The sequence below is a fragment of the Sprattus sprattus genome (assembly GCF_963457725.1).
Source record: "Sprattus sprattus genome assembly, chromosome: 6".
Lineage (NCBI taxonomy): Eukaryota > Metazoa > Chordata > Actinopteri > Clupeiformes > Clupeidae > Sprattus > Sprattus sprattus.
This window is the reverse complement of record NC_137925.1, coordinates 1,606,361-1,616,771: the sequence shown is the minus strand read 5'-3', so window position 1 is coordinate 1,616,771 and position 10,411 is coordinate 1,606,361.

Sequence of the window (10,411 nt, the reverse complement as noted above, 5' to 3'; positions counted from 1 at the left end):
AGATGGCTGCAACACTGAGAGTTGTACTTGGAGTAGACAACGCATCAAAACTAACTTTGCTCAATGGCATGCCAGATTCCCTAGAGGCTCTCAAAGGAGAAATTAAAAGACAATTCAGATTGACAGGCAATGTCAGACTGCAGTACAAAGACATTGCATTTGATAATGAGTTCATGAATTTGACCGACATCTCGGAAATTAAAGATAAGAGCACAGTCAAAGTAATTTACTCCACAGTCGAGTCAGATAACAGTTCCACAGCATCAGACACAGATATACTTTCCTGGCCTTCATCCACATCTTCAGCTTCTTCATCTTCTTCTTCCCTTAGATCGCAGCCATGGCCCCAATATTTCCAGATACCTCAGTTTAATTATGAGGTACAGATTCAGTTGGAAAGGGCCAACCAAGCCTTCCTGGACAGTGGTGCTATTTTGAATCCAAGTCCCAAACTTAAGTCTGACATACTTGCTGTTGATGGCATCAGAAATTCCCAAATACAAAGTTTATCCTTCAAATTTGATGATGTTGCTCAGGCCCTGATAGCAAAATATCCTTGTTTAAAGGAGCAGGGTTCAGTTACTGGCTTCTATGGATGGAAAATTAGTTTAAAGTACAAAATGGCACAAGACTGAGGAACATTGGCTGTCCAGAGTTGAGCATCAACTCTGTCAAAGAAAAGCGAGGTGCCATGGGTCAAAGTCCAAACCAGGTGAAGAAGCCAAAGAAAGCAGAGGTCAACTTCTGTCCTGATTACTCAGCAGGCGAAACCAAAGAAAGCCTTGAGAAGGAAAGGCAAGCACTGACATCAGAGGTGAAGAAGGAAGAACAACCACCAGCTAATCAACAGTATAATGGAGAAAACCTTTGCCTATAGGAGAAGAGAAGTAATTGAAGATATGCCCTTCATAGCGGAGTTCAAAAACAGATGGCCAGCCCTGTTTTCTGAGTATCAGGTAATGCTCAAGATTTTTGATTTTTTTAATGGTTTAAGTTCTTATTTGTTTTAAAGTGGATTCAAGTACATCAGTGTAGAAGTAATTATTTTGAACCCGGTGAAAGGACAAAATTCTGTGCATGTGGTCAATCTGTCTGTATTACAGTGCACAGTATATTAGCATAAATGCAAACCAGTAACCCAACACCTTAAAAGCAGATAACAGGATTATCTTTACATTCCCACATTATGTGGACAGTTGAAAGTGTGAGATCATTTGTAGTTTCATGTGAGATTCTATTTTAATTTGTTGCAGGTAAATGCAGAGTTTGCCCGCATTACCACAATCCCCCTGCTGTCAACCTTTATGGCCCAACTGGATCATTACTCCGGCCAACTGATGAGGGTTTTCAAAAAGAAGGGAGGGGCAGCAGGACGCAGTATCAGCCTGATTATGGTAGCCATGGATCAGGTGTGTATTTCTCACTTTAACCCTGACCCCTTAGATTGGAACTCTTAGCATAAAAAAGCTTTTTAGTACTATTTAACTCTTTCCCTCATTATTATTATTATTATTATTAGTAGTAGTAGTAGTATTAGGTATTTCACTTTGACTCAAGTTCAAATATGCTTTAGGTTCATATCATAATCAAATAGTATTGTAAAAGCATGAAACCATGAGCGTTTATCATTCACACAATTTTAAATTATTTTTCATTAATCTACCGGTATACCTATTCCTCAGTTTATGTCACTCTATTGGTAAAAATTACAAATCTGTTTTTGGTCTCCCACAGAATCCAAGCATTGAAGTAAGGCGGGAATGCATACTTGAAGCCTTATGCATCTACTTAAATGAAGATCCTGACAACCTTGTAACGAAGTACATAGTAAGTTATGACACTGTTGATCCCATTGCTTTTGATATAGCTAATTTATATAGAAAATGCAATGTTTAACTGTTTTCATGTCACCATTTCATAAATTGTCATTAATAAGATTGCTTGCACTCAAATGTGTAATGATGACAATCAAGCATCACATTTTCCAAAGATAACAGGCATTTGATTGACAACTAAAAAAATACAAGGCAAAACTATTTTATCTCTCCTCCATGTTTTGATTTCTGTCTAAACATATTATATAAATATGTATGGAGCTAAATATTCTTCCTTCACAACAAAAATATGGTCATGAGTGTATAATTTAGAAAACACACTACAAGCTAATAATAAAAATCGGTCCTGTAATTATTCTCTAAAGACACTGGGAAATATTCATATGATATTCATTCACAATGCAGATGTTTGATTAATGCGGTTTCTTTCTGCCATTTTGAGGATTTTGATGCAGCTGCTGCAGTAGGAGAAATGGAGAAAGTGGTTTTGGGCATCTACATTGTGCAACATGAGGGAGCAGAGGCAACAGATACACCTGAGGATGTTGGCATCATTGTTGAAGGATGTACAATGCTGCAAAACCTGAGAGATGTGGCTCATGGCTGCGCAGCCCTGTTTGGCATGATCTATTGCTTGAACTTGAGCTATCCCAAGAACCTCAGATACACTTTTGAGTTTCTCCAGAAAGTTTTGATGGGATTGGATGGGAACAAGCTCTCCAATAAGGTGCAGGTCCTCAAAAACAAACTGCATGAGTATAATCTCCATCAAGACTCGATTGAATTTCCTTACACACTGAGTGCTTTTGCACTGTTGACTGCTTGTTCTTAAACACTGAGTGCTTTTGCACTGCTAACTGTCTGCCTTACACATGGCACACACGGAGTGCTTTTGCACTGTTGGCTATTCTGTTTGTCCTTACAGACTGAGTGCATTTGCACATTATTTTGTTGGTCTATTATTCCGTTATAATAATATTATAACGATTGGGTACGGAAGGGAGGTAATATGTTGACAATGCTAATGAATGATTTTAATTCTTTACAGTTTTTATCCCAGTAAGAATAATAACTAGGGTTTCTGTTTGTACTTAGCTCTCATTATACAGACATTCTCATATTTTTTTTTATCTAAGTGTACATTAATTATAATACCACCGGCACTGTTTGATTCTTGATTTCTAAACACAACTTTGTGAAAAAACTCATTTTTGCTCTCCTGAAAGCAGGTTGAGCTATATGTTATGCACAGAAGGTGCCATCTATCATTGCTTCACTCCTTCCAAAATTCATTTAATTTATCTTGGCTGTTGGGGATAAGGGTACCAAGGAGCTAGTCATGTTCTGCTGACCCCAAACCTCTAAGATCAGGTCTTAACCCCTTCCCCTTGTTTTTAAGTGCACAGCTAATAAGGACACATCACTTCCCTTCATGTTGGCAGAGCTCATGAAAAAAGAAGCCCAGAATGCACAGGTTTCTGAATGTAACTGATGTTCTTTTCTGTGATGTTTTAACAATGTAGGTTATTGTATGTCATTTATTAGTATAGGAGCTCTGGCCTCGGCCGAGACTCTTCACTCTGTGATTCTCTTCTGAATAATAACACAAGATAGATCTTTAGTTTTCATCTCACAGAAGGAATGACTTATTTCCAACACACTCACAACTGAGAAAGAGTCACTCACTTGCCTCAACAAAAGCTCACTGGACCTACGTCACACACAGGCTCGGCTGGTAACAATGTTTTCAGAGGACGACAGACTATTGTGTCAATACACTTACATTATTGTGTCTACATATGGTAAGATTATTGTCCCAGTACAGTCTGATTATTGTGTGTCAGTACAGGCAGATTGTTGTCTCAGGACAGTTAGATTATTTTGTCTGGTCAATAAAACTGGTCTATCTGGTCTGCATTTTACTACTCTGTTATACGAGACAAGGTTAGGAAATACCACTTGGGGGTAGCAGCAGGGGCTTGATGTTGAGATGAGGAAGATTAGTTGGGCTCTTACCGCATTAAATTCATTTAATGCGTTCACATGATGGCAGTACTCCGATTTCACATCAATATGAATGGATTACATGACTAACAAGTGGTGGCAAAGTAATATGAAAATATTTGTTCAGTGAATTAGCACATTCAGTCGCAGTCAACGTTTCAGTTTCGGTTTCAGTATTTCAAAGTGAATGAGAGGGAGCACAAGAACCGTGAGCGTCTAGCAGCGATTATCATATCATGATAGCATGTATAGCCTATGCATCTCAAGCACGTGCAAAAGTTGTTGTTGTCCAGTTGAAATCTAGATTCGAGAGTCACATGCGCGCGTTGTCCGATTTCCAGCGTAATCCGATCACGTATCTGGGGGTGTACATCGGATTTTTCAGTCGGACACAGGAAATCTAGATTTGGGGAATCACATGAATTGGATCCATGAATCTAGGGCAGTCGTTCTCAAAGTGTGGTCTGCGGACCACTGGTGATCCGCCAGTGCCCTCTAGTGGTCCGCAACGGCCACAAGTAAATTATTGCGACATTTTCTAACATACAACTCAGAACGAAGAGAACACAGTCAGAAGTAGCCTAATCTATTAAAAGGTCATGGATCATAATAATAATAATTAATTTAATTTATAGCGCACACTATATTCATCTGAATCTCAGAGTGCTAAAGTTAAAACATAGTTAAAAAGACATAGTTTAAAAAAAAACTCATGTAAGTCTTGCACAAAGTGTCACTGTTAATGGCATACAATACAAAAAGGATATGATAGTTGTGCATGGATCTAGTGCTGGTCTACCAGAATTTGCAGAAATAACTCAGCTGTGCATCCTAAGAAATTATTTGAGTCTCATTATTAAAAAACTGATCTCATGGTACAGAGACCACAATCGAGCTTTTGATTTGCATCCTGTTAAGAAGATTCTCACCCTCTCACTGTTTTCCCTCACACTCACAGCCCTTCCTTTTCACCCACAGACTTTGAATGTTCTCACATGTGCTCCTTTGTGTTACTGAACCATTTTTGTGTGCTTTGCTGAACCACGTAAGGTGTTTGATTATGTATTGCCTGTGTAGGCCGAGACCTGGTTTATGTTATGATTTATGATGCGGCACATTGTTTGGTTTACTACCTACCTCCTTGTATTTTTCGATTTGAGCACATGTTGTATGCTGTGGCACCCCTTTTGTTCTATGTATTTGTATCTGATTTGTATATCCTTCCCTTTCTCCTAGAAACCACACACCTTCCTACCTACCTGCCTCACACACACCCTCCTACCTTCCCTCCCTGCACACACCTTCCTTCCTGACATACACCTTCCTTCACCTGCCTCCCACACACACACCCACCCATCCTACAGTCCTAAATAAACCTTGAACTGTAACACCTTGACTGGACTGTGTGTCTCATCCACCACCTCCATCGGTCTCAAGCCAGCCACCCTGCACCTCCTCCTTCTCCTCCTTTTCACATCCAACAAGAGAGTTTGCACTGGTTGAGTTGAAGGCGCTTTCTGACCAGTATCCTTTGACTGAGTACAGAGTTGGAGCCTTACGAATGGTGACCTTAAAACGATTTGTACATTTGACAGGTAAGTTCTACATTTGACATAAATATGCTAAAATGTTTTCATTTTTTTATGCAAATGCTGATGAAATTTTATGTAGAAGTTATTAAGTGCTTTGTTTCTGTTTTTCAGAGTGATCACAAGATGGCTGCAACACTGAGAGTTGTACTTGGAGTAGACAACGCATCAAAACTAACTTTGCTCAATGGCATGCCAGATTCCCTAGAGGCTCTCAAAGGAGAAATTAAAAGACAATTCAGATTGACAGGCAATGTCAGACTGCAGTACAAAGACATTGCATTTGATAATGAGTTCATGAATTTGACCGACATCTCGGAAATTAAAGATAAGAGCACAGTCAAAGTAATTTACTCCACAGTCGAGTCAGATAACAGTTCCACAGCATCAGACACAGATATACTTTCCTGGCCTTCATCCACATCTTCAGCTTCTTCATCTTCTTCTTCCCTTAGATCGCAGCCATGGCCCCAATATTTCCAGATACCTCAGTTTAATTATGAGGTACAGATTCAGTTGGAAAGGGCCAACCAAGCCTTCCTGGACAGTGGTGCTATTTTGAATCCAAGTCCCAAACTTAAGTCTGACATACTTGCTGTTGATGGCATCAGAAATTCCCAAATACAAAGTTTATCCTTCAAATTTGATGATGTTGCTCAGGCCCTGATAGCAAAATATCCTTGTTTAAAGGAGCAGGGTTCAGTTACTGGCTTCTATGGATGGAAAATTAGTTTAAAGTACAAAATGGCACAAGACTGAGGAACATTGGCTGTCCAGAGTTGAGCATCAACTCTGTCAAAGAAAAGCGAGGTGCCATGGGTCAAAGTCCAAACCAGGTGAAGAAGCCAAAGAAAGCAGAGGTCAACTTCTGTCCTGATTACTCAGCAGGCGAAACCAAAGAAAGCCTTGAGAAGGAAAGGCAAGCACTGACATCAGAGGTGAAGAAGGAAGAACAACCACCAGCTAATCAACAGTATAATGGAGAAAACCTTTGCCTATAGGAGAAGAGAAGTAATTGAAGATATGCCCTTCATAGCGGAGTTCAAAAACAGATGGCCAGCCCTGTTTTCTGAGTATCAGGTAATGCTCAAGATTTTTGATTTTTTTAATGGTTTAAGTTCTTATTTGTTTTAAAGTGGATTCAAGTACATCAGTGTAGAAGTAATTATTTTGAACCCGGTGAAAGGACAAAATTCTGTGCATGTGGTCAATCTGTCTGTATTACAGTGCACAGTATATTAGCATAAATGCAAACCAGTAACCCAACACCTTAAAAGCAGATAACAGGATTATCTTTACATTCCCACATTATGTGGACAGTTGAAAGTGTGAGATCATTTGTAGTTTCATGTGAAATTCTATTTTAATTTGTTGCAGGTAAATGCAGAGTTTGCCCGCATTACCACAATCCCCCTGCTGTCAACCTTTATGGCCCAACTGGATCATTACTCCGGCCAACTGATGAGGGTTTTCAAAAAGAAGGGAGGGGCAGCAGGACGCAGTATCAGCCTGATTATGGTAGCCATGGATCAGGTGTGTATTTCTCACTTTAACCCTGACCCCTTAGATTGGAACTCTTAGCATAAAAAAGCTTTTTAGTACTATTTAACTCTTTCCCTCATTATTATTATTATTATTATTAGTAGTAGTAGTAGTATTAGGTATTTCACTTTGACTCAAGTTCAAATATGCTTTAGGTTCATATCATAATCAAATAGTATTGTAAAAGCATGAAACCATGAGCGTTTATCATTCACACAATTTTAAATTATTTTTCATTAATCTACCGGTATACCTATTCCTCAGTTTATGTCACTCTATTGGTAAAAATTACAAATCTGTTTTTGGTCTCCCACAGAATCCAAGCATTGAAGTAAGGCGGGAATGCATACTTGAAGCCTTATGCATCTACTTAAATGAAGATCCTGACAACCTTGTAACGAAGTACATAGTAAGTTATGACACTGTTGATCCCATTGCTTTTGATATAGCTAATTTATATAGAAAATGCAATGTTTAACTGTTTTCATGTCACCATTTCATAAATTGTCATTAATAAGATTGCTTGCACTCAAATGTGTAATGATGACAATCAAGCATCACATTTTCCAAAGATAACAGGCATTTGATTGACAACTAAAAAAATACAAGGCAAAACTATTTTATCTCTCCTCCATGTTTTGATTTCTGTCTAAACATATTATATAAATATGTATGGAGCTAAATATTCTTCCTTCACAACAAAAATATGGTCATGAGTGTATAATTTAGAAAACACACTACAAGCTAATAATAAAAATCGGTCCTGTAATTATTCTCTAAAGACACTGGGAAATATTCATATGATATTCATTCACAATGCAGATGTTTGATTAATGCGGTTTCTTTCTGCCATTTTGAGGATTTTGATGCAGCTGCTGCAGTAGGAGAAATGGAGAAAGTGGTTTTGGGCATCTACATTGTGCAACATGAGGGAGCAGAGGCAACAGATACACCTGAGGATGTTGGCATCATTGTTGAAGGATGTACAATGCTGCAAAACCTGAGAGATGTGGCTCATGGCTGCGCAGCCCTGTTTGGCATGATCTATTGCTTGAACTTGAGCTATCCCAAGAACCTCAGATACACTTTTGAGTTTCTCCAGAAAGTTTTGATGGGATTGGATGGGAACAAGCTCTCCAATAAGGTGCAGGTCCTCAAAAACAAACTGCATGAGTATAATCTCCATCAAGACTCGATTGAATTTCCTTACACACTGAGTGCTTTTGCACTGTTGACTGCTTGTTCTTAAACACTGAGTGCTTTTGCACTGCTAACTGTCTGCCTTACACATGGCACACACGGAGTGCTTTTGCACTGTTGGCTATTCTGTTTGTCCTTACAGACTGAGTGCATTTGCACATTATTTTGTTGGTCTATTATTCCGTTATAATAATATTATAACGATTGGGTACGGAAGGGAGGTAATATGTTGACAATGCTAATGAATGATTTTAATTCTTTACAGTTTTTATCCCAGTAAGAATAATAACTAGGGTTTCTGTTTGTACTTAGCTCTCATTATACAGACATTCTCATATTTTTTTTTATCTAAGTGTACATTAATTATAATACCACCGGCACTGTTTGATTCTTGATTTCTAAACACAACTTTGTGAAAAAACTCATTTTTGCTCTCCTGAAAGCAGGTTGAGCTATATGTTATGCACAGAAGGTGCCATCTATCATTGCTTCACTCCTTCCAAAATTCATTTAATTTATCTTGGCTGTTGGGGATAAGGGTACCAAGGAGCTAGTCATGTTCTGCTGACCCCAAACCTCTAAGATCAGGTCTTAACCCCTTCCCCTTGTTTTTAAGTGCACAGCTAATAAGGACACATCACTTCCCTTCATGTTGGCAGAGCTCATGAAAAAAGAAGCCCAGAATGCACAGGTTTCTGAATGTAACTGATGTTCTTTTCTGTGATGTTTTAACAATGTAGGTTATTGTATGTCATTTATTAGTATAGGAGCTCTGGCCTCGGCCGAGACTCTTCACTCTGTGATTCTCTTCTGAATAATAACACAAGATAGATCTTTAGTTTTCATCTCACAGAAGGAATGACTTATTTCCAGCACACTCACAACTGAGAAAGAGTCACTCACTTGCCTCAACAAAAGCTCACTGGACCTACGTCACACACAGGCTCGGCTGGTAACAATGTTTTCAGAGGACGACAGACTATTGTGTCAATACACTTACATTATTGTGTCTACATATGGTAAGATTATTGTCCCAGTACAGTCTGATTATTGTGTGTCAGTACAGGCAGATTGTTGTCTCAGGACAGTTAGATTATTTTGTCTGGTCAATAAAACTGGTCTATCTGGTCTGCATTTTACTACTCTGTTATACGAGACAAGGTTAGGAAATACCACTTGGGGGTAGCAGCAGGGGCTTGATGTTGAGATGAGGAAGATTAGTTGGGCTCTTACCGCATTAAATTCATTTAATGCGTTCACATGATGGCAGTACTCCGATTTCACATCAATATGAATGGATTACATGACTAACAAGTGGTGGCAAAGTAATATGAAAATATTTGTTCAGTGAATTAGCACATTCAGTCGCAGTCAACGTTTCAGTTTCGGTTTCAGTATTTCAAAGTGAATGAGAGGGAGCACAAGAACCGTGAGCGTCTAGCAGCGATTATCATATCATGATAGCATGTATAGCCTATGCATCTCAAGCACGTGCAAAAGTTGTTGTTGTCCAGTTGAAATCTAGATTCGAGAGTCACATGCGCGCGTTGTCCGATTTCCAGCGTAATCCGATCACGTATCTGGGGGTGTACATCGGATTTTTCAGTCGGACACAGGAAATCTAGATTTGGGGAATCACATGAATTGGATCCATGAATCTAGGGCAGTCGTTCTCAAAGTGTGGTCTGCGGACCACTGGTGATCCGCCAGTGCCCTCTAGTGGTCCGCAACGGCCACAAGTAAATTATTGCGACATTTTCTAACATACAACTCAGAACGAAGAGAACACAGTCAGAAGTAGCCTAATCTATTAAAAGGTCATGGATCATAATAATAATAATTAATTTAATTTATAGCGCACACTATATTCATCTGAATCTCAGAGTGCTAAAGTTAAAACATAGTTAAAAAGACATAGTTTAAAAAAAAACATAGTTTAAAAAAACATAGTAAAAAAACAAAGTTGACATTTTTTTTGTTAAAAAACATAATTAAAATCGGTTGACCGGTGGCTTAAGACACAGACAATGAAAGTATGGGAGTATGAGTATTACTATAGTTTGTAACTTAACCAAGTCACACATGGAGCTGGGTTCCAGATTCTAAGGGGAGCTTTGAGCACATACAATGAGGTAGCCTACTGAAGTCGGTTAACCAGCGAGGAGTAGGACCAGTGGTTTGTTGATTTTCTGTAAAGATTTTTTCACTTGGCATATATGGGCTACCGAATTTGTGCAAAGT